This window comes from Ziziphus jujuba, chromosome 11 (assembly GCF_031755915.1).
Source record: "Ziziphus jujuba cultivar Dongzao chromosome 11, ASM3175591v1".
NCBI classification, from domain to species: domain Eukaryota; kingdom Viridiplantae; phylum Streptophyta; class Magnoliopsida; order Rosales; family Rhamnaceae; genus Ziziphus; species Ziziphus jujuba.
Window position 1 is genome coordinate 2,678,586 of NC_083389.1, and position 25,161 is coordinate 2,703,746.

Sequence of the window (25,161 nt, forward strand, 5' to 3'; positions counted from 1 at the left end):
CATTGAGTGGAAAAAGGCAAGAGTGTTTGAGCTTAAAAGAGGGTAAAAGCCGAAACAAATGTGCAAACACGAGTGTCGAGTCCTTATTTGAGTGAAACACGTAAGGGAGTGAAATTGTAAGGTCCTATTTTATTTCTATTGCATTATTGTACTAACATGATAGAATCAAGAATGAGAAGAGGAGATCCACCCTTGAGGATCAATGAGGAAGAGTCCGTAGCATTCCATGGCGATGCCCGAGCTACCGGGAGTGGAGACCAAGTGGACATGAGAGCTGTTTTGGAGTCAATACAGAGGGTTAGTGCTCAAGTTGAGCATGTAAATCAAAGAATGGGAAGACTAGAAGCCTCACAAGGAATGCCAAATACAAGAAATAGGCAAGAATTCCATGGAGGACGAGGCCGAGGACGAGGAGGTCGCGAGAGACCAAGAGAGGAATTTGATGAGGAGCCATTCGGTGGAGACTTTGAGGAAGGCATGGACGAAACCTTTGCTGTCCACGAGAGAGCTGGCCATGGAAGATATATGAGGGAGGATACAGATGATGATTTGGGAAATATCAAGGTTAACATCCCACCTTTTATGGGTAAAAGTGATCCCGAAGCTTATTTGGAGTGGGAAGAAAAAATGGAGATGATTTTTGACTGCCACAACTATTCGGAAGGTAAGAAGGTAAAGTTGGCAGCAATGGAGTTTGGAAATTATGCACTCCAATGGTGGACCAATGAGCAAAACACCCGAAGGAGAGTTGGTGATGACTTGATTACTACATGGCGACAAATGAGAAGAGCCAAGTGGAAGCGATTCGTACCATCACACTATCATAGGTTGCTACATCAAAGACTTCAATCTTTATCTCAAGGACATGGATCCGTGGAGGATTATTACAAGGAGATGGAGATGCTCATGATGAGATTGAACTTGAATGAAGTTTGGAAAGCAACCATGGCAAGGTTTCTTGGTGGTTTGAATCGTGAAATAGCCAATCAACTAGAATTGCGACAATATGTGGAATTGGAGGAGATGTTGCATGTGGCTATTAAATTAGAGCATCAATTCAAGAGGAGGGGTGTAAGATCATGGTTTGGAGGTGTTTCCAACAATGGAAGGTCTAATTCAAGTGGCTGGAGGAACAATCCCATCTATGAAAGCAAGCCAAAGCCGAAAGTCAAAGAAGAAAGTTCAAACTGGTCAAGGAAGGAGACTAGAATCAAATCTGTCCAAGCACCAAAGAATGAGGTAAAATTAGATCCTAAACCTTCTAGAACTCATAATGTTGTGTGTTTTAAATGCCAGGGAGGAGGACACATTGCTAGCCAATGCCCGAATAGAAGAATCATGGTGTTAAAGGGCAATGACGAGCTAGAATCGGAAAATGAAGAAAGTGAGGATGAAGCCAAGCAAGAGGAGGAGGACTTAGAGGATGAACCCGAAACCTTGCAAGCATCCAATGCTGAATTAAACTTGCTTTCTAGGAGAGTACTTGCTGCATACAAAGATGAGGATAAAATTCAAAGAGAGAACATCTTCCACACCCGATGTGGAATTCAAGGTAAGATTTGTAGTATGATTATTGATAGTGGAAGTTGTACAAATGTAATTAGTAACATTGTAGTTGATAAATTAGGCTTAATAACTATTAAACATCCAGAACCTTATAGATTACAATGGCTTAATGATAGTGGTGAAATAAAAGTGAATAAACAAGCCAAAGTAAAATTTCGTATAGGTAGATATGAGGATGTAGTCTTATGTGATATTGTACCCATGATTGCTGGACATATACTATTAGGTAGGCCATGGCAATTTGATAAAGATGCTACTCATTTTGGTCGAGAAAATAGTATTGTTTTCAGGTTTAAAGGGAAGAAGGTCAAGCTGGAACCATTATCTCCTAAAGAGGTTTACAAAGACCAATTACAAATGCAACAAAGGAGAGAAGCCGAAAAGCTCAAGGAAAAAGCAAGTATGGCACCAACGGCTTCACCATCCTTTCAAGAAGGTAAGAATGAGGTTGCTGGTCAAGGTAAGGTTTATAAGGCTCATATTGAGTGGAAAGATCAAGGAAAAGCTGAAAGAGAGGGGAAAGAAAGTGGCAAACCTGAGAGCTTGGAGAAGGAAGAAAAATCCGAAGGTTTGCGCCAATCCAAGGCGGGAAAAGGAAAAGAAAGAAAAGAAAGGTCAAGTAGCAACTTTTATTTGAGTTTAGGGGATATTAATAAGGTTATTGAGTATAAGAAACCTTTGCTGGTCATGATTTATAAAGAAAATTATTTTAATGATCAAACTAACATTGAAGAACTTGAATTGCCAAGTTCAATGATTTCTTTTTTGAAGGAATTTGGAGATGTCTTCCCAAATGAAATTCCAAGTGGACTACCATCCAATCAAGAGGGAAAAGGTGAGCTTGCTATCCAAGGTAAGTCTTCTACTACTCAGGTTGTGTGGAAAAATTTTAATAAAACCAAGAGTGAGAAATTTGGAGCAAATGCTGAAAGTGAGGAAGGTGAGATGGCCGTGAGGGAGAAAGGAAAAGGAAGACAAGAAAGGAAAAATATAAATTTTTATCTTAGCTTTGGTTATGTTAATAAAGTAATTATGAATAAAAAATCATTGCTAACCATGAATTTCAAAGATACTTATTTAAAGATGTCTTTATTGCATCGAACTTTATCTGCATTGTTGAGAGCTTTACTTAGTGGCAATTTGAAAATTTGGGAAATATTGTTTGCTAACTTTAAAAAGTGTAATTTTTACCATAATGAGCATGTATTTCTAGATTTTGTTGTAATAGTGTTTGACCCAGGAGAATTGGTTTGGTTGCACTTACAAAAGGAAAGGTTTCCTAATCAAAGAAAGTCAAAGTTCATGCCGCCTATCGATGGACCTTTTCAAGTTTTGGAGCCGAATAACAAGAATGCCTACAAGCTTGATTTACCAGGTGAGAATAACATGAGTGCTGCATTTAATGTTGCTGATTTAACTCCTTTTGATGCAGGTGATAATCTTGATTTGAGGACAAATCCTTTTCAAGAGGAGGGGAACGATGTGATTCTGCCCGAGCCCGCTCCACTGATAACCCACTGGGGTGCTTACTTGACACGGATGAAGACTAGGCCAATCACAAGAGCTCAAATTAAGAGATTTAAGGAAAATCTGGGAGTATTTATACAGGGGGGTAATCAATCTCAACAGAGCTTGTCCATACTTGAAGATACAAAGCCTATTCTAAGCATCCAAGTGGTGGAAGCCGATACGGATCAGGGTGACGGTTTTGGTACATTTTTTGAGTCCGGGAAGCATGAAATGGTTCCAATGCTTTATGGGTTCAATACATATGCCTAAGTGGCCATGGAATCAAGTTAAATCAGCCTCAAATGCAATCAAAAAGGGCTTGTACGGACAGCATCAACAATTTGGCCGAATTTTCTTATTTTTCCAAGCATGGGCAACGTGTGGACCTTCATATTCAGCTTATTTGGAATCCTAAAAAGCATCTAGAAACTGATTTAGAGCTCAAAGAGGTCAAAGATTGATCAAAGTAAACTTGATCAAAAGGCTAGCATTTTTAGTTTCCTAAATTGTTTTTACTTTTTGTTTTAGGAAACTACCATTACTTTTTGGCTTTTATTTATTTATTTTCTGTACAAATAAATTTAGGAAGGTTTTTATTTTATTCTTTCCATTGTAAATTAATTAATTCCTAATTTAATATAAAGAAATTAATTAATCAAACTTAGATTAGGAAAGGAAGTATAGTTTCGGCCAACTAGGTTTCTTTATGTGTGGTGGCCGGTTTTCTTTATGTTCTAGGGTTTTTAAGTTGTCTTTTCAAAGCCTCTTTAAAAGGCTTAGTTATCAATAAGAATACAACTTTGATTTGATTGAGAAAATACTTGTGAGATTAATTATATCTTTGTTCTTTAAGAACACCTAAAACACCATTAGAGAATTGGTTGTTTTAGCTTCACTTATCAATAGGTTTTCCATCCCCTATTGTGGCGTCTACATTATACCAAGGTTTCTAACCACAAGTTGGTTAGGGGTTGAGGTCAATTCCATTATAACTTGAACTTAATTAAGATCTTGGCTAATATAATACGAGTTTAGGAGCAGGTCGTCTTAGGTTCGTATCAGCTTGGGCCCTAGTGATGGGTCCACCTTCATCTGTATTGGGTCAGCACCCCAGCGGGTTGTTGGTTGAACAGTCTCGGGTGGATTCGCATCAATCCTCTCTAAGTTCTCTTAAAGAATCACCTCCTCTTTGTAATCATGAATATGTCATGTTAGTGAAATAATGCAAGAAATCTCACCAAGTTCACTCCTTCATGTGTATCACTCAAATAAGGTCTCATTCACTCGTGTTTCACACTAGTTTTGGCTTTTAACCCTGTTATAAGCTCACACTTTCTTGCCTTTTCACTCCAAAGATTATCTCAAACTTCTAATAAAACACACTTAAAACCAGCAACTAAATCACAAGTATGTCCTAATTAAACCTATCAATAAATAGAAGCAAGAAGCAAGCAAATTCCAAGTGAATTAGAAAACCTAATTTTCGGCTTTACTATCCAAAAGCAAGGAAAAATTTTAAAGCAATTTTCATATTCAATAAGGAATCAAACTAGAATATTAAAAGACCAAAATTCAAGGATAAAATTTAGAAAAGGGTTCAAAATATTAACAAGAACACAATTCGAACAAAATAGGAGATAGATGTTGGTTGTAGTTCTCATAATTTAGGTTTTTGTTTCAAATCCTTAAACCAATTTTAATCCAATAAATTAGCACCAATATTCCAATATCTAGCAAGCAATATTGGATAAACAGCAACTTCAACTATCACAATTGAATTTTTCCCAAATCCGAACAAACTCAAATTTGCAATTCTCAAACTCGGGCTTTTGTTCAATTTTTTTTTTAACTTCGGCTTTTTTTTTTTTTTATCACAAACCGAATAATGTCACACAACTTTCAGCAGCACAATCACCACAAAAATGCAACTCCAATGCCTAACAATTTCTCAAATTCGAATACACCTTCCAAACAAAACAAATTGAAAAAATTTAGGGTTTTGCAATATGTTTTATGAAATTCCTTTTTTTTTTTTAATATATAAGTGCAACTAATTGCAACTAAAAACAGCGAAGGAAAAAATCAACAAAGCAAACAAAAATTTGATCAGATGGGTCCATAGATCTACATCGAAAAATGAGAACAAAAAATAAATTAAAACAAAAAATAAAAATAAGAAATTCATAAATTAAATAAGCACAACTAAACGTAACAAATATAATTATTTAAACGTAAGTTAATGAACCTAATTACCAATTTATTTAGTAGATGATATGTTTTTTCTATCCATATCCCCTCGCAATCATTACGAACATAACCATTATCACATTATTCCTTATTATCACTTTCAACCATACTTGCTAACTGAAAGACAAATGATTGTGAACCATTGTAGAATCTCTAAGAACATCTTCTTTAGCCAATTCATCTTCAACAAAAGTACCATGGTGTAGTGGAGTTAAAACTACAGATCATCTAGAATCAAGTTGGTTCTCAACATAAACTACTTGTTGAACTTGTGAAGCCATAATGAATGGGTCATATTTATATCCAATTTTATTTTAGTTAATACATGTAAAACCCATCTCATTTTCTTTCACACCACTACTGTCGACCCAATCACACTTGAATATGAGAGTTCGAAACATAGTGTAATTGACATCCTAGATTTCTCTTATTACCCCTTAGTATGCCATCTCAGCTAAAATAAGGTTATTGTCCTTAGCACTAGCAAAATGCCTACTTTTAGCAACTACCTTCACACCACAATTCTAGGTGACCTGCTTATTATCCCTATCCAAAATGTTGAATCGAACTCCTTTAATCTCATTGTGAACCATGTACGTTCCATCTTAATGTTTTAGAAACTATATGATTTGGTTGACTTTGCTTTTGTTCAATCTAGTAAATGGAAATACAATTATACATTGTTTACTCACTAAACCTAAAGTTAAAACATTGATATTAATGGTTTATTTGAAATATACCTTATCACGTAACCAATACATAAATGTACGTTTGTGTTCATCTTGAAACCATTTTGCTTTTTTTCCTCAATTTTTTTTCCTGAATTCAAGGCTTTCAAATGAATTCTAAATCAAAGAAAAGTTTTCTTATTTAGATTAATGTGCTAACCCAAACCACTGCATAACGAGTGACCAAAATCAAAATGAAAACCCAAGCCCAATGCAAAATCAAGAACAAAACTTTAATCTTAAGCAAAATCGTGAGAAAAACCCCAATCCCAAGCAAAATCACAAACAATATATTAACCCAAACAAGATTTAGAAATCCCACTCGTTAAATTTGAAAAAAAAAAAACCCATAACCTAAGTTTTTTTCCACCTACAACCCATGCAAGACAGCAAATAGTAACCAAGCAATCTAGCAACATAGCAACGCAGCAACCTAACAACAAACACACCAAGAAACCCAACAATGACACAACCCAACCAAAAAAAAAAAAAAAAAAGGCTGAAAAATATAACCCACCAATGAACCTAGTACGGTTGATGATAAAAAATGGAAGAAAAATAAGTAAATATGTGCTCGCTAACGGTGACAAAGGAGAAAAAAAGAAGATACCTAGAAACCAGCTAACCCAACTGTTCGCAAAGCTAGGATCTCTTAGAGTTTGTACTTGGTGAAAAGATGGGGATTGAAAAATGTGCCTAATATTTTTTTAAATATTAATGATGATTTTAAAGTATCAAAGGGTAGGGTTTGAAAAAAATTGGAGGCAAATACAAATGATTTAAAAATTTGAAAGGAAAATTAATTTGCTTTATATTTTATTCATTTTCATGTATATTACTTCATATCTATAATATTTTTGTGTATTTGATTCATATTCTAAATGGTGCATTTAGTGGGCAAAAAAATTAAAAGAAATAATTCAAACAAGCAACTGACGCTTTTATCATCAAAAACGTCATCCAACGTTTGAGAAATAATTAAATTTATCATATTTTTATTAACTATCTATTAACTATGTATATTAACTATCTATTAAATTATTAAATTTAAATTAATTAAATTTGAAAATGTTTTATTAATTTAAAAAATAGCTACTTTAAAATGAAACACAAATAAATTAAATGAATAGATTAATTATTTTACCTCATATTATAAATTAATATATTTATTTTTTATATACATATGAATAAAATATAAAATCAACTAAAATACCAAAAATTAACAAAATAGGCAACGAAGCTTTTGATGCTAAAAGCGTCGCCTCATGCTTTTAAATTTTAAAATAATTAAATTTCTCAACCTTTTCATCAATTTAAAAACTAATTAATTTAAAATTAAAAAACAAATAAATTAATTCAACTGATTAATTATTTTACTTCATATTGCTAATTAATATATTTAATATTTATATACATAATAATAAAATGTAAAATTAAATAAAAATGCCAAAACTTAACACAATAAGCAACGCTTTTAATGTTAAAAGCGTCATATGATGCTTTTCAATTTTAACATAATTAAACTTCTCAAACTTTTTATTAATTTAAAAAATCATTAATTTTATATTCAAACACAAATAAATTAAATGTATAGATTAATTACTTTGCTTCATATTGCAAATTAATATATTTAATATTTATATACATATGAATAAAATATAAAATTAAATAAAATTTCAAAAATTAAGACAAAAGGTGACTGAATGCTTTTAAATTATAAAATGTTTAATTTCATCAAACTTTACTTAATTTTAAAAATAATCAATTTAAAATTGAAACACAAATAAATTACACGAATAGAATAATTATTTTGCTTCATAGTGCTAACTAATTAATTTAATATTTACATACATGTGAATAAAACATAAATTTAATAAAAATCCCACAAATTAAGACAATCGGTGGCGCTTTAGATGTGATACAAACCTAGGTCGACTTGCTCCTAAACCCATATTATATTAGCCCAGATCGTAAAATTAAGTTCAAGTTCTTATGGAAACCTTAACCCCTAACCAACCTGTGATTAGAAACCTTGGTATATCGAAGACGCCACAATACGCGATGGTTGTCCTATTGATAAGTCAAAAATAAAACACTCACTCTCTAATTGTGTTTTAGGTGCTTAAAGAGAACAAAGAGAATTCTTACAAATAATTTTCTGAATATTATTAAAAGGTTTGTTCTCCTTGAAAAAATAAGCCCTTAAATAGGCTAAAGTCACAAAGCAATAAATCCTCAAAAACTAAGACAAAACTAGCCATACATTAACACATTCCTAATGTGGCCAAAATTCCATACCTTTCCTAATCTAATTTTGATTAATTAATTCCTTTATTTTGGATGAGCAATTAATTAATTTACAATTGAAATAATAAAATAATAACTTTCCTAAGTTGATTTGCCCAGAAATAAATAAATAAAAATGAAATAGAAGACTAATTTTGTAAAACAAAAAGTCAACTCAAATTAGGAAACTAGTTAACTAGTTTGACCACTGAGATATCTTTGATCAATTTCCAGCTTGTAAAGGCTCCAATCAGATCCCATATGCTATCTAGGATGCCAAATAGGATTATTTATGATTCCTATACATTGCCCTTGATTGGAACAAAGAGAAAATGCCAAATCAACAAAATATAATAAAGCCAGCAACAAAAACAGTAAAATCGGCCAGCAATTCCTTCTATGCGCAAATCACCATTTAGTTGCTTTAACTTCTGCTTTATCTTGATTTCATGACCTCTTAGTGATATTCATTGATTTCACGAAGTGTTGGATCCATTCCTTGCTGTCTAGAGTCCAAAAAGGCACAAAAATAGCTACGGGCCTCCACCACTTCGATGCTTAAAACAGACTTGGAATCTTCAGGTATGGATAAGCCCTTTTGAGAATTGCTAACTCCCTATATAAGACAGCCAGGTTTTCCTTAAATCTCTTGGCTTGAGCCCTAGTGATTGGCCTGGTATTCAACTGTATCGGATCTGCACCTCAGCGGGTTGTTGATTGTGCAGGTACGGGCAGATTCTCATTATTCCCCTCCTCTTGAAAAGGATTTAACCTCAAATCAAAATCATCATGTGCAGTAAAAGGAGATAAATCAGTAACATTAACTGTAGCACTAATATTATACTAACCTGGTAAGTCAAGATTGTAGGCATTCTCATTAATCTGCTCAAAAACTTGAAAAGGTTTATCCCCACGCGGCATAAGATGGAATTTTTTTGCTTATGAAACCTCTTCTTCCTTAAGTGCAACCAAACCCAATATCCAGGTTCAAAAACAACCTTTATTTGGCCTTGTTTGGCATTCCTAGCATATTGTTCGATCCTCCTCTCAATATTTGCTTTACTCTTTTCATGAATCTACTTCACAAAATCAACTTTTTGCTTTCCATCTAGATTAACATGTTCACTTAAAGATAAAGGTGTAAGATCTATTAGAGTCAAAGGATTAAAACCATAAACAATCTCAAATAGTGTAAATTTGGTAGCTGAATGCAAAGATTTATTATAAGCAAATTCAACATATGGCAAACATTCTTCTCATGTTCTTAAATTTCTACTAATTAAAGCCCTTAACTTAACATGCCTTTTGTTAAGCTTGTCTTTACCTTTAATGTACTTCAAAGATACATGATCTGTATGAATCATAAACTCCTTCAGCATTAAATAATGCTGCCACATTTTCAAAGCTCTCACCAAAGCATACATCTCTTTGTCATAGGTCAGGTAGTTTAGTGCAGCTCCATACAATTTCTCACTAAAATAGGCTATGGGTCTTCCTTCTTGCATTAAAATAGCTCCAATACCTACACCCGAAGCATCACATTCAATTTCAACAGTCTTAGAAAAATTTGGCAAAACTAATAAAGGTGCATTAGTTAATTTGTCTTTCAACAAATTAAAAGGTTTATCTTGTACTTTCCCCCCCATTTGAAGCTAACATTCTTCTCAACAACTTTGGTCAAAAGTGCTACGATGGTGCTAAATCCTTGACAAATATTCTATAAAAACTAGCCAAACCATGAAAGCTCCTCACTTTGGTAATGAAGGTGGGTTTCGGCCACTCTTTGATTGCTTTCACCTTGGATTGATCAACTTTAATTCCTATAGCACTTACAACAAATCCTAGAAAAATAAATTCGTCTTTACAACACACTTTTCATATTAGCAAATAACCTTTCATTTCTAAGAATATTTAAAACTTGCCTAAGATGTCCTACATGCCCATCAAGGTTTCGGCTATATACTAAAATATCATCAAAACATACAACCACAAATTTACCAATAAATGGACGCATGACATGATTCATTAATCTTATGAAAGTACTAATTGCATTAGCTAAACCAAAAGGCATCACTAACCATTCATACAATCCATATTTAGCCTTCAATGCGGTTTTCCATTCATCACCCTCTTTCATTCTAATTTGATGATAACCACTACTAAGATCAATTTTTGAAAACATGTAAATACCATGCAATTCATCAAGCATATCATCTAATCTAGGGATTGGATGTCTATACTTAATGGTAAATTATTTATGGCTCTACAATCAACACATATGCACCATGATCCATCTTTCTTAGGAACTAATAAAACAAGAGCAGCACATAGACTCATACTTTCCTTAATATGACATTTGTCAAGTAAGTCACCTACCTGCCTTTGTAGCTCCTTTGCCACCTCGGGATTACTCATATATGTAGGCCTATTAGAAATTGCTGCTCCTGATAAAAAATCGATTTGATGTTCAATCCCTTTGAATAGGTGGTAAACCATTAGGAATCTCCTCCAGAAAGACATCTTCAAAATCCTATAAAAGAGAAGAGATAGAACTTGGCAATTCAAGTTCTTCAGGATTAGCTTGATCATTTAAATAAACATCTTTATAAAGCATGACCAGTAATGATTTCTTATTCAAAATTTCTTTATTAACATCTCCAATGCTAAGATAAAAAATTTTATTTTTCTTTCCCACTCACGAGTTCCACTTTCCCACTCTCACTCTCGGCTTTTTCAATTTTCCTCACACTCTCAGGTTTTATTCTCTCTCTCTCTCCCTTTGCTTTCTCTCTTTCTTTACATTAACAAAACCGGCCATAGGTTCAGGAAACATGATGTGGCCAAATTTCCTTTACTTTCCTAATCTAAATTGGATTAATTAATTCCTTTATTTTGAATTAGGAATTAGTAATTTACTACCAAATTAAAAAAATTCTAACTTTCCTAAAGTAATTTGTCCATAAAATAAATAAATAAATAAATAACCAAAATAAAGACAATTTCCTAAAACAAAAGTCAAAGTTTCAAATTAGGAAACTAGTTGACTAGTTTGTCAAATAAGCTGTCTTTGACTAATCACCAGCTAGTTTATACTCCAAATCAGCTCCAATATGCCATTTAGGATACCAAATAAGATTAATGATTGGAATAAGGAAAACTTGCTCGATTCACAATAAAGGTCAAAGTCAGCACCAAAACCATGCATTTTCGGCCAAATTGAACCCCATATGCAAATACCTCATTTAAATAGCTTCCGTTCTGCCTTGACATAATTACATGGTCCCTTGGTGAGTTTAATCATGTTCACAAGTTAACAAAGTAATTCCTTGTTGCCTAGAACACATAGATGCACCAAAACAGCTTGTCAGGTCCATTTCTGCCTTCATAACTTAGATGCATAAAACGGGCTTTGGATATTCGGGTATTACCATACCCTCTTCAGATTTAATCATACCTTGAATGAAGCTAACTAGGTTATCCTTAAATCTCTTCACTTGCACCCTGGTGATTCGCCTCGTCTTCAGTTGTATCGGATCAACTCCTCAACGGGTAGTTGGTTGTACGGGTACAGATGGATTCTCATCATTCCCCTCCTTTTGAAAAGGATTTTCCCTCAAATCAAAATCATTACCTGCAGTAAATGGAGATAAGTCAGCAACATTAAAGGTAGCACTCACATTATATTCACCTGGTAAGTTAAGTTTATAAGCATTTTCATCGATCCTCTCCAAGACTTGAAAATGTCCATCCACTAAAGGCATAAGCTTTCACAGTCATTGTTCCAAAAACCTCTCCTTTCTTAAGTGCAACCAAACCCAATCTCCTCGATCAAACATTATCACAACAAATCCTAGAAACACAGGCTCATTTCGTAAAAAATTACACATTTTGATATTACAAACAATCATTCGTTCCTAAGTACTTCTAAACTAACCTAAGATGTCGTACATGATCATTTAAATTTTGGCTATCATCAAAGTAAGTAACCACAAAATTTCCAATGAATGGATGCATGACATGGTTCATTAATCTCATGAAAGTGCTAGGTGCATCAGTTAAACTAAAAAGCATTACTAACCACTCATACAAACCATACTTAGACTCACGGTTTGGGGGTGTTTCCAAAAGTGGAAGATCAATTCCAAGTGGCTGGAGAAACAATCCTACCTATGAAAGCAAGCCAAAGCCGAAGGTGGGAGAAGAAAGCACTAATCAGCCAAAAAGGGAGCCTAAAGACGAATCTATCCAAGAAAATAAAAATGAGGTAAAATCTGACCCTAAACCTTCAAGATCAAGAGATATTATTTGTTTTAAGTGCCAGGGATGAGGACACATCGCTAGCCAATGCCTGAATAGAATGATCATGGTGTTGAAGGGTAATGGTTAGTTAGAATTGGAAAGTGAATAAAGTAGTGATGAAACCGAGTAAGAGGAGGAGGAAGAGCTTAAAGGTGAGGCCGAAACTTTGAATGCTTCCCATGCTAAATTAAGCTTGGTTTCTAGGAGAGTGCTGGCTGCATAAAAAGATGAGGATGAAATTCAAAGAGAGAACATCTTCCACACCTGATGTGAAATCCAAGATAAGATTTGTAGTATGATTATTGATTGTGGTTGATAAATTAGGCTTAACAACTATTAAACATATAGAACCATATAGGTGAGATGAAAGTTAATAAATAAGCCAAAGTAAAATTCAGCATTGATAGATATGTGGATGTGGTTTTGTGTGACGTTGTGCCTATCCATGCGAGACATATTTTACTTGGTAGGCCTTGGCAATATGATAGAGATGTTGTTCATTATGGTAGAAAGAATAGTATTGTTTTTAGATTTAAAGGTAAAAAGGTCCATATGGAGGCATTAACTCATAAAGAGGTGTACAAAGATCAAATATAAATATAACAAAGGAGGGTGGCCGAACAACTCAAGGAGAGAACTAGAATGGCCCCCACAACAACAACACCCATCCAAGGAGTCCAAGTCGTGCAATACAAACTAGGTAAGTGCTCTAAGACTCAAATTGAGTGGAAAAATCATGAGAAAGCTGAATGTGGAGTGAAAAAAATGGAGAAACCCAAGAGCCATTGTGAGAAACCTGAGAGAGAGGGAAGTTGTGTGGTGGCCGAGAGAGAGAAAGAAAAAGAAAGAAAAGAAAGGTAAAATAAAAATTTTTATTTCAGTTTTGGTGATGTTAATAAAGTAATTTTGAATAAGAAATCATTGCTGATTATAATTTATAAAGATGTTTATTTAAAGATGTTTTGTTTGTATAGAACTTTATCTGCATTGTTAAGAGCTTTACTTAGTGGAAATTTGAAAATTTGGGAAAGATTGTTTTCTACTATTAAGTGTGATTTTTGCCAAAATGAGCTTGTGTTTCTAGTATTTGTTGTGATAGTAACCCAAGAGAATTTGTTTGGTTACATTTAAGAAAGGAGAGATTTCCCAAGCAAAGAATGTCCAAGCATATGCCATGTGGGGATGGTCCTTTCCAAGTCTTGGAGCGGAATAATGAAAATGCCTACAAGCTTAATTTATCGGGTGAGCATAATGATAGTGCTACATTTAATGTCACTGATTTATCTACTTTTGCTGCAAGTGATGACTTTGATATGACGGCAAATCCCTTTCAAGAGGAGGGGAATGATGTGAATAAGCCCGTGCCCGCACAACCGACAACTCGCTGGGGTGCTGATCCGATACGGATGAAGACGGGGCCGATCATTGGGGCTCAAGCTAAGAGTTTTAGGGAAAAACTTGCTGCATTTATCTAGGGAGTAATTCATACTCAAGAGGGCTGTCCATACCTAAAGATCCAAGACTTGTTTTGAGCATACAGGTGGTGGAAGTCGATACGAACCCGCATAGCGGTTTTGGTGCATTTATGGAGTTTAAGCAGCATGAAATGATTCCAATGCTTCATGAATTCAATACATATGTCTAAGAGGTCATGGAATCAAGTCAAGATAGAATCAAAGGAATCCAAAAAGGACTTGTACGGACAGCATCTCAATTTAGCAAAAAATGTGTTGTTTAGCCGCTGACTTTGACTTTTCTTCTTGTTTGACTTATTCCAATCAAGGGGCAACGTGTGGGGATCATTATTAATCATATTTTTCATCCTAAATGGCATATGGAAGCTGATTTGGAGCCAAAACAAGCTTGAGATTGGTCAAAGATACCTTAGTAGTCAAACTAGTCAACTAGTTTCCTAATTTGATTTTGACTTTTTGTTTTAGGAAATTAGTCTTTTATTTGGTTTCAATTTATTTATTTTCTGGACAAATCAACTTAGGAAAGTTATTATTTTATTATTTTCATTGTAAACTAATTAATTCCTAATTCAAAATAAAGGAATTAATTAATCCAAATTAGATTAGGAAAGGAGGTGAATTTCGGCCAAGCTAGGTTTCCTATTCTTTGGTAGCTGGTTTTACCTATTGTAATTAGGGTTAAATTTGTTTTCTTTTAGCCTATAAAAGGGTTTGTTTTTCAAGAAGAACACACCATTAATAATATTCAAAATTTATTTTGTGAGATTGAATTTCTTCTTGTTCTTTTGAACACCTAAAACACCATTAGAGAGTGAGTGTTTTAGTTTTGACTTATCAATAGGACTTCCATCACCTATTGTGGCATCTTCATTATACACCAAGGCCTCTAATCACAGGTTGGTAAGGGTTCAAGGTGACCATTAGTACTTGAACATAATTAGATCCGATCTAATATAATACAGGTTTAGGAGCAGGTCGTCCTAGGTTCGTATCAATGATTTTTCTATCTATCAATAACTGCATGCATTGCACGGTGGATGTGAAGAAGTAGACCATTATCTTGGCAATAATGGTCTAAAAAAGTATCTAAAAATATCAAATTTAAATATTTGTATCCTGTTAAAGTAAGGAACCATGGCATATATGTCTGAAATAGATTCCTTTTTGAGAGAGTTGAAAAAGTACTATCTCGTTGAAAGGTTCTATACATCCACCCTTTCTCAAGGCATTTCTTTAGACAAAGACCCCGTTTTTTCCTCTTTTTGGATGGTAAATATTTCTCAGAACATGGAGTGTGATTCAAACCCATGTTTGAATTGAAATTGAGATACTGATGCAAGTTCTTCCATTATGAATTAGACAGATTCATATCTAAAAGAGGTTGACAATAAGTTCTTTTAAGATTGACTATTTGTCCCTCTGTTATAAGTGTTCCAGAAATGTTTTCGATCGAGTAAATACCTCTACGAACGAATGGATCGGATCAAATTGGAAAATGGAATGAGTCAATCATCCACTTTGGTATCTTATTGAACAAAAATGGTGATATTGTTGCTCCATTGATCAAGAATTTCGCTTTATGGGAAGTATCATGATCATCCAATATGAAGGGTTTCCATTTTTTCAAATGAACGATTTGAAGACCTATTAATTCTAATAATTGATTGCAGAGTTGATCATTCGAACCTTTCAATTCATAGATGTGGATCTCGGACCTATGGATGGGGATACTCCCAAAACTCACAAAGAAAAAAGGAAGTGAGTTAGACAAAAAGAGAAGAAACTTAAACAAAAAAAGAAGTAACTTGGACAAAAAGAAATGAAGTGACTTAGTCAAATCTTTTTTGTCGATAATCTTAGACCAATCAATCGAATATTGATTAATACGTAATTAATCGAACACTACTTGAAAATGAAAATGGCTCTGCTACTAAAAAATGAAATGTTCCAAATGTTCTTGTAAATTCTTACTCTCATTGGACCATTTGTATCTAAATGCATTAGGATCCCGATTCATGGATCTCTCAGTTTGAGAAATAAAAATAAGAGGATGGAACCATTTCTTCTAACTCTTGTTCAAATTTGATAAATGTTGGTTGATCGTATATTTCATTATAGTCCTACGATTCAGAGTATCATTTCCTATGTACCCATAGGTGCTATATTGGATTTGAATTAGATTTCGGATCAATCGATATTGATTGACTGCCTCCATTATGTTATTGCTAGCAAATACCACTATTTTTGGTTTTGTATCTTCCAATCATTCCCATAGGAGGTCAGAACTTATTGTTTTCTGATCCTTCAATAAAAAGATTCATTTTCTACATAAAAAGTAGGAGGTAGAACCAATAAAGATTTCCTTTTCGATTCATCCCTGGAGTTGAATACCTCATTCAAGAATTGTTTTTTATCCAATCTGTAAGAATCAATAGAAAAGGCAAATCCCTTATGATACACCATATCCGGCTCGGTTATTGATAGAGTGAATAGATCTGCCATTTCTTGAACTTTTGATTCAAAATCGTGGTATAACATGTATCCCCCCCTGTTTCGGTCATGGAATAGATGAAATAAATCAAAAAATGGACTTTTGTTGAAGAATGAAATCTTATTGGAATTATCTAATTCATCCTTTGGAACCATATCACATCCCGGATCCGATGAAATCGGATGAATTGAGATGATATTTTGTAAATACATAATTATCTTGAATATATTAACTATTTCATTATTTTCCAAATGCCTGTAAAGGACAAAAGAAACATCTTGCTCTTTCTTTAACAATTTATGATCTCTAGTGGACCTCTCCGTAGGATTCGAACCCAGATGAAGTTCTGACCATCTATCAAAGAAAAAAAGAACGAATGGATCTTGTAAGATTCCTAAGAAATTCTTTGATTTCTTCTGGAAGCAAATGATTATTAATCTGCTTCTCACGTTCCGTGAATACCTGGGACATTGAGGAATATCCCAAAAGGCATTTAGGGAATCGGTCTGATTCTATCTCTGTTCGTTCCGTTTGAATAAAGGAAGGATCCCAAAGAATCGATTTTATTTTAGTTGTTGAATCTGTCTTTGATTGATCAATGTGTGATATTCTGAATCCTCACTACTAATGGAATCGAAATGATCTCTGGACCGATCGGAAGATCATTTCAATTGGCTAGAATCCATTACTTAAACAAAATTGGATCTTGTGGAATCATATTGAATATTTGACAATACATTCTGTACCTTGCTAAAAAATCGATCCTTGTTTACCAAACACTTGGTATCTAACCAAATCCAACTCTCTCTCGATATGTTCCTCAAAAAATCCAATTCGTGCGGATTCCTCCCCTAACTAAAGAATAGATCTTGGTGGAATTGCCACATATGAAATTGAGCACAATTTTGCAAAGAAATAGCTCACTTGTTTCTCGAGAAGAGATGGGAAACATGCTCAATATCATTTGATTGAATAGTTGACCCAACTCCTTGTTCTTTGAAGAAACCCTCCGCTTCAATTGGTATTTTTTCACAAAAAGTAAACATGAGATAACAAATCCAGTCTTTCACTAAGATTTTGAATAGCTATCCCGAATTCAAGTTGATTATGTTTCGCCTCTTCCTTGAAGAAAGATGATCAAACAGTTCCCAATCGTGGTCCTTGCGGATCGGATCATCCATAGAATATACAAAAAGAAACTCCTGATATTTGATATCTTTCTCTTTGAATGAGATCTCAATTCCAACGACGATTTTATTGGATATCTTACAACTAGAATCCCTCTTTTTTCTAATCTAGTTCCTTAACCACTGCGAACCCTGGTTAGATTTAGGCATGATACACTTTTTAGTTGTTGGGAGAACCCAAGTACTCTCTTTCGAATCTAGGAAACAGCTCTCAGAGATCTTTTTTCCTTTTTGGGAAGATACAGGAGCGAAACAATCAACCTATTGATATTGGAAGACTCAAAATATTCTTCTAATGTATCATTTATGGGTCCAATGAAATTCATAGGTATAGGAAGAAAGCCTGTTAAATAGAGATTTTTTCTTTCGACCATCTTTCGATTGTTAATATGATATATAAGGACCGTTACTACAAATAGTACTACACCCTTGATCGTGAAATATCGATTGCTTGTTGAACCCTATAAATGTGAATTATGTGAAAGTAGGATTCTCTAAATTCAGGAGACGCAGAGTTTTATAAAATGTTTTGGATGGAAAAATGTGAATGAAAGATCCCACTGAATTGAATTGGGTCCATGAATCTAAGAAATAGTGAGAGTTCTTGATCTCTCTTAATATCTCTCTTAATTTGAAAATCCAGGATTTGAATTGATGTCCTTTCATTGAGTCCTCCTAAATTGCATTGATTTATCCTGAAGATTTCATTTGAATTTGAATTTGGTTATTCACCATGTACGAGGATCCCCGCAAGCATCCATGGCTGAATGGTTAAAGTGCCCAACTCATAATTGGTGAATTCGTAGGTTGAATTCCTACTGGATGCATGCCAATGGGACACTCCGATAAAATAAGTCTATTGGAATTGGCTCTATATCAATGGAATCTCATTATCCATACATAACGAATTGGTGTGGTATATTCATATCATAACATATGAATAGTAAGAACTAGCATTCCTTTTCAGACTAAAACTCATGGGGAAGAAAATAGATTTATGGATGGAATCAAATATGCAGTATTTACAGACAAAAGTGTTCGGTTATTGTTGAAAAATCAATATACTTCTAATGTCGAATCAGGATCAACTAGGACAGAAATAAAGCATTAGGTTGAACTCTTTTTTGGTGTCAAGGTAATGGCCATGAATAGTCATCGACTATAGGGAAAGGGTAGAAGAATGGGACCTACTATGGGACATACAATGCATTATAGATGTATGATCATTACGCTTCGACTGGGTTATTCTATTCCACTTGTTAGAAAGAAAACAACTTAAATCAAAATACTTAATAGCATGACGATACATTTATACAAAACTTCTACCCCGAGCACAAGCAAAGAAGCTGTAGACAGTCAAGTGAAATCCAATCCATGAAATAATTTGATCCATGGGCAGCATCGTTATGGTAAATGTCGTAATTCCAGAGGAATCATTACCGCAGGCCATAGAGGGGGAGGTCATAAGCATGTATACCATAAAATTGATTTTCGATGGAATGAAAAAGACATATATGGTAGAATCGTAACTCTAGAATACTATCATAATCGAAATGCATACATTTGTCTCATACACTATGGGGATGGTTAGAAAATATATATTTTACATCGCAGAGGGGCTATAATTGGAGATACCATTGTTTCTGGTACAAAAGTTCCTATAAAAATGGGAAATGCCCTACCTTTGAGTGAAGTTTGAACTATTGATTTACGTAATTGGAAGTAACCAATTAGGTTTACGACGAAACCTAGAAATTGATCATTGATCCAATTTGAATACCTCTACATGATAAACCTCAATAGAAAACTGACGAGTCATGGCAGCAAGTGATTGAGTTCAGTAGTTCCTCATATAAAATTATTGACTCTAAAGATATAGCAATATGGAGAAGACAAAATTGTTACAAGCATCGACAAAACCAGAAGCGACCCTTGTTTCAAAGAGAGGAGGACGGGTTATTCACATTTCATTTTGTGGTCAGAGATGAATTGAAAGCTAAGCATTGGTAATTCTAAGGATTCCTAAGGAGAAAAATAGAGATGTCTCCTACATTACCCGTAATATGTTAAAGTATCGATGTAATTTCATAGAGTCATTCGGTCTGAATGCTACATAAAGAACATAAGCCAGATGAAGGAACAGGAAGACCTAGGATGTAGAAGATCATAACATGAGTGATTCAGCAGATTTTGATTCCTATATATCCACTCATGTTGTACTTCATTATATGATACATATAAGAATTATACGATATATATAAGATCCATCTGTATAGATATCATCATCTACATCCAGAAAGCTGTATGCTTCGGAAGAAGCTTGTACAGTTTGGGAAGGGGTTTTGATTAATCAAAAAGAAGAATCTACTTCAACCGATATGCCCTTAGGCACAACCATACATAACATAGAAATCACACTTGGAAAGGGATGACAATTAGCTAGAGCAGCATATGCTGTAGTGAAACTGATTGCAAAAGAAGGGAAATCGGCCACATTAAAATTACCTTATTGGGAGGTCCATTTGACACCCAAAAACTGCTTAGCAACTGTCGGACAAGTGGGGAATGTTGGGGTGAACAAGAAAAGTTTAGGTTGAGCCGGATCAAAATGTTGGCTAGGTAAGCATCCTGTAGTAAGAAGAGTAGTTATGAACCCTATAGACCATCCCCATGGGATGGTGAAGGGAGGGCCCCAATTGGTAGAAAAAAACCTGCAACCCCTTAGGGTTATCTTGCACTTGGAAGAAGAAGTGGAAAAAGGAATAAATATAGTGATAATTTTATTCTTCATCACCGTAGTAAATAGAATTTGTTTCTTTGTCTTTACCAAAAAAAAAAAAATAGGAGTAATTAATTGTGACATGTTCACTTAAAAAAAAATCCTTTTGTAGTGAATCATTTATTAAGAAAAATAAATATGCTTAACATAAAAGCAGAAAAAGAAATAATAGTCACTTGGTCCCAAGCATCTACAATTATACCGACAATGATCGGGCATACTATTGCTATCCATAATGGAAAGGAGCATTTGCCAATTTATATAATAGATCGTATGGTAGGACATAAATTGGGAGAACTTTCACCTACTCTAAGTTCTGAGGACATGCAAAAAATGATAATAGATCTCGTCGTTAATAATTTTTTAATAAATACAAAAAGTGAATATAGATACTTATTGTTCATTAGTGAGAGGTAAACCTTATGAGAAATAAGAAAAAGATGGACCGATATATAGAAGAATACGCTCTAAGTGAATTTATAGATATGTCTGCTCATAAAGTGCAAAGAGTAATTGATTAGATTCGTGGGCGTTCTTATGAAGAAGCACTTCTTATACTCAAACTCATGCCCTATCGAGCATGGTCTCCCATTTTAAAATTGGTTTCTTTTGTAGTAGCAAATGCTAATCACAATAGAGGTTTCACCAAAGCAAAGTTAAAAATTAGTAAAGCGGAAGTCAACGAAGGCATTACTATGAAAAAATTAAAACCTCGAGCTCGAGGATGAGGTTATCCAATGAAAATACCCACTTGTTATATAATTATTGTACTGAAACATACAGCTGTACATTATTATATTGACTATTTAAAGAAAAAATTGTCTTTGAAGAATTTTAAGGTTAAAAACAGAACATGGATGAATAAAAAAAAGAAGTACATCGATATGACCTGTCATGATATGTATAGTAGCGAGGGATTATGGGACAAAAAATAAATCCACTTGGTTTTAGACTTGGTGCAACCCAAGGTCATCATTCTCTTTGGTTTACACAACCAAAAAATTATTCAGAGGATCTACAAGAAGATCAAAAAATACGAAACTGTATCAAGAATTATGTACCAAAAAAATATGAAAATATCTTCTAGTGTCGAGGGAATTTCATGTATAGAAATTCATTTTAGAAATTCAAAAATGAATCGATTTGATTGAAGTCATAATCTATATGGGATTCCCAAAGTTATTAATATAACTTAGAAGAATCGAAGAATTACAGATGACTGTACAAAATGAACTTAATTGTGTGAACCGAAAACTCAACATTGCTATTACAAGAATTCAAAACCCTAACGAAAACCCTAATATTCTTGTGGAATTTATAGCCGGGCAATTAAAAAATAGAGTATCAACAGAAAAGGAATTGCACATGTCGAATGGATTAAAGAAGGAAAGGTTCCTCTACAAACCATTCGATCTAAAATTGATTACTATTCCTATACAGTTCAAACTATTTTATGGGTATTAGGCATCAAAATTTGGATATTTACAGAAGAGGAATAGTAGGCCTTTACTTGACTTATCTTTAGTTCTATTCTGTCCATCCAGTAATAGAATAAAAAATGACAAATTCTTTCATTCTTTTTCTCCTAACTAAACACAAAAATGAACAATTCTATAAGGTTGAATAAAAATTTGATTAATCATTTGATATAATTGCTATGGTTAGTGTGTGACTCATTGGTTTTTTTAGGATTAGGATTGAAAAAAAAGAAAGAAGTACCAGCCCATAGTGTGAACTAATAACTATTATAGAACTAATATAGATATACAACTAATATAGAACTAATAGCCAACTCATTGCTTAGCATTATCTGGATATTAAAAACTGGTTAAGATATGATATATTGATCATATCAATGTAGCAACTGAAATCTTTTTTGCATAAACAAAAAAATAAAAAATAAAAAATAATAATATGATTTTGAGCTGTAAAGAAAAAATAAAATATGCAAATAAATGGAAGGATGAGAGAAAGAGCGAAAAAAAATTTATCAATGATATATGTTTCCAATATGTAAGGTCTATGATTCATCTCATAATGCGGAATGTAATGAAGCATTAATACCGATTGGTCTATAATTATACAAATCTTTTCATATAAAAAGAATCAAGAGCCCTAAGCCAATAAATACTGAGAGGATTGACTCGAGAACAATCAAATTTCGTTAGGGGCTCCGTTGTAGAAGTCAGACTTAACCATTAATCGAGAAGCGATGGGAACAATAGAACCTGTGAATACATAAGATTATTTTGAAAACGAATCTTAATGATTCATCGGGTAGGATGGCGGAACGAACCAGAAACAAATTCAGTTATTCTAAAAGGTCCTGCCATAAACTAATCCTGCAACTGAATATTGAAAGAGTAAATATCTGCCTGCAAAAATTTTGATTTTATTGGATTTCTAAATTTTAGCCGATCTGATATGCTAATAAAAAGCAAAACAAAATAATGATTCGTTATAAGCTTATAACAAAATGACTTTATCTATACTATTATCTCTAAATGTATCTCTAAATAAAAATTATTTATAAATCGAATCCATGTTTAGTTATATATCAAAACAAGATATACAAATTTCTAATAGATTAGATGAAATTTCAACAAATCTCATGAATCAATATATTTTTTTAGTATATTATTCATTAAATACATAAATATAAATACATAGATATTATTTTTTAATCGTTTCAGTTGCAAAAAGCTAGATGAGAAGAAACTCTCATGTCCAATTTTATAGTAAAGATGGAATTAATAAACAACCATCAACTATAACCCCAAAAGAACCAGATTCTATAAACATCATGGAGGAAGAATGAAAGGAATATCTTATCGAGGTAATCATATTTGCTTCGATAGATGTGCTCTTCAAGTGCTTGAACCTGCCTGGATCACATCTCGACAAATTGAAGCCTGTCGACGAGCAATGACACAAAATGTCCACCACGATGGGGAAGTATGGGTACATATATTTCCAGATAAACCAGTTACAATAAGACATATAGAAACCCATATGGGCTCAGGGAAAGGATCTGATGTGATTCCGCCCAAGCTCGCTCAACCGATAACCCACTAGGGTGCTGACCCGACACGGATAAAGACCAAGCCAATCATAAGAGCTTAAATTATGAGATTTAAGGACAACCTGGGAGCATTTATACAGGGGGTAATCAATTCTCAACAGAGATTTTCCATACTAGAAGATACAAAGCCTATCCTAAGCATCCAAGTGGTGGAAGCGATTTTAGTGCAAATATGAACACCGAGCAGCATCAAATGGTTCCAACTCTTTATGGATTCAATACATATGTCTAATATGATATGGAATCAAGTCAAGCCAGCTTCAAAGGCATTCAAAAAGGTGTCGTACGGACAGCTTCAAATTTGGCCTATTTTTACTGTATTTTGTGCTAGCTTTATTGTATTTTCTGAGTTGGGTTTTTCTCTTTCTTCCAAGAAAGGGAAACATGTGGGACTTCATGATAAGCTTATTTGACATCATAAAATGCATATTGAAGCTGATTTGGAGCTCAAATTGGTCAAAGTCAACTTAGACAAAAAGCTAGTATTTTAGTTTCCTAATTTGATTCTACTTTTTGTTTTAGGAAATTACCATTATCTTTTAGTTTTTATTTATTTATTTTCTAGAAAAATAAGTTTAGGAAAGTTATTATTTTATTATTTTCATTGTAAATTAAATAATTCCTAATTCAAAATAAAGAAATTAATTAATCCAAATCAGATTAGGAAAGGAGTGAGAATTTCGGCCACCATAGGAAACTACTTTGTATGGCCGGTTTTCCCTTTGTTTTTAGGGTTTTATTTCATGAATTTGTAGCCTATTTAAAGGCTTATTTTTCAATAAGAATAGATCTTGAATTTTATACAGAAAATTATTTGTGAGATTGAATTCTCTTTGTTCTTTTGAACACCTAAAACACCATTAGTAAATGAGTGTTTTAGTTTTGACTTATCAATAGGACTTCCATCACCTATTGTGGCATCTTCACTATATACCAAGGTTTCTAATCACAGGTTGGTTAGGGGTCAAGGTGATCATTAGACCCTGAACATAATTAGATCCGTGCTAATATAATACGGGTTTAGGAGCAAGTCGTCCTAGGTTCGTATCATTTGGTATTAGAGACTGGTTTTGTTCAGGTTTGATCTATCTTTATTTGCTTTATTTGTTTTTGTGTTATTCTGAAATTTTAGCATTAGGTTAAGGTTCCATCCATCCCATACACGTTCTTCATCTTAAAAAAATAATAAGTAAAAAAATTCATTCCTAGTTGAATTAGGATTTCCTAGTTTTATTGTATTTTTGTTCCCTAGTTTGTTGGTTGTTTTTCATCATTGTTCTTGTTAATTTTGGTTTTTGTTGATTTTTCTTTACTGTTTTAGTCTTCACTATTTGCATTCATATATTAAAAAAAAAAAAAGAAAATTCGAACAGATATTTAAAAAAAAATCGCACAATTTGAATTTTTGATTAAGAGATCACGGGTTTGGTGTTGTTTTGGAGTTGGAATTGAAATTTTAGTAATTATTCTTGCTACTGCAGTTGTTTATGTTCTGTGAGTGGAAAAAAAAAA

The 25,161-nt window shown here is 33.6% G+C and overlaps 2 pseudogenes; one reads left to right on the top strand and one right to left on the bottom strand.

Moving 5' to 3' along the window:
* Window positions 1–16,958: 16,958 nt before the first annotated feature.
* LOC132799912 (protein Ycf2-like) lies at window positions 16,959–18,454 on the bottom strand (annotated as a pseudogene).
* A 514-nt stretch (window positions 18,455–18,968) lies between these two features.
* Window positions 18,969–20,385, top strand: LOC132799913 (large ribosomal subunit protein uL2cz/uL2cy-like; annotated as a pseudogene).
* The last annotated feature ends 4,776 nt before the right edge of the window (window positions 20,386–25,161 follow it).